This window comes from Dermacentor andersoni, chromosome 4 (genome assembly GCF_023375885.2).
Source record: "Dermacentor andersoni chromosome 4, qqDerAnde1_hic_scaffold, whole genome shotgun sequence".
NCBI lineage: Eukaryota > Metazoa > Arthropoda > Arachnida > Ixodida > Ixodidae > Dermacentor > Dermacentor andersoni.
This window is the reverse complement of record NC_092817.1, coordinates 189289959-189291444: the sequence shown is the minus strand read 5'-3', so window position 1 is coordinate 189291444 and position 1486 is coordinate 189289959.

The following is a 1486-nucleotide window of genomic DNA, read 5'->3' as shown; positions in this document are numbered from 1 at the left end:
ACTTCTTTCAAGCAAGTGCATCGTAGCAGTATTCTCACACATGATAACTTGTATGCTGTAAACAGCTTAGAATGTATACGCATAAGTAAGGACAGCTGAGGAATTGGTGTGGGAATGTAATGAAGTAGCACTGAAGACGAACACAGAAGGAGAAACAGATAGTGCACGTGACTATCAACTAAAGTTTATTAGAAAAGTTAGTGCTATTTCATCATTTTGCCATGCCAACTTTCCAGCTGTAATTAGTTATGCAGACTTTAATCCATTTGCAGCGCTAAAGACCAACACAAAAAGCAGAAACAACAAACCTTTCCAATAAACTTAAATTCATATAAACGGACTATTAGAGTGCCTAATGACATGATTTTAGAGAGATAAATAAACACAGCACGAAAGTAAGGGTGGACATGAGACAAGTGCTTTAAGGGTTTAGATATTTGGCTATGTATGTGTCAGATGGTGCAACATTTAACAAAAAGGCCTTCTAAGAGTTGCCATGGAACTGTATATACATTGCTTTCCAGTGTGGACAACCCTGAAAGCACTTCTATTCTCTATTCACCAGATGTGGTATTCGTTGGTGAGGCTGAGGGTTTAACTCGGTCCTACCAGTTGTGGTTGCAGTACTATGAATGTGGGCAAAATGCAAAATAATGCTTGTGTATAATGTGCTTTGGCTGCATGTTAATGTGCTATAATGTGCTTTGGCTTTGGCTGCGTGGACTCCCAGGTGGCCAAAATGAACCCGAGTTCATTACATCATCTCCAACAGCTGTATACTTGTCGCTTAGGGACATCAAACCCCATGAATCAAGTTTTTCTATGCACAGTATTTGTTGGTCACTTGTAGGAGCTGTTATTGTGCACAATGTAATGGACGACTGTGGAACTTTTAATGATGAACTCAAGAGTTTGTGATGACACACAATGCTTCGTATTATACTCTGTGACTATAGCAGCTTCTAACATGTTTTAAGTCAGGCATACTAGCCTCAACCACAAATAACGAATGCTGTCTGTAGCTTTGACTGCAGTTAATTTTTGGTGAATGCATGGGGAAAGAAAATGAACACAATTAATGGAACGCAAATTGGGAACATATACGGTACATAGCCGCCTTTAATGAAATAATGCTATTGCACTTGTGTGGATCATGCACAACATCAAAAACCTCACTTTCTTAATGCTCCATGATTTGCACATAACGTTAGTGCTAGTGCTAAATTGCTGTACAAGATAAACTAAAGTACTCTATGGCAACATAAATATAAAAAAAAATGTTAGAATAGAGTGAGTACATTGCTTCAAATTAAGGGCGGATTCAAGGCAACTTCACAGGGAGCAGAGGGGGAAGCTATAAAAGATGGGGGTGCCGCGGAAGCCCCCGAGACACGCCGACACGGAAGCGGATTTCGCCCAGTAACCGCAGATTTATCGGTAGGGAAGCGCATGAAATTGCAAACGTCAAGCACGCAATACTAAACTG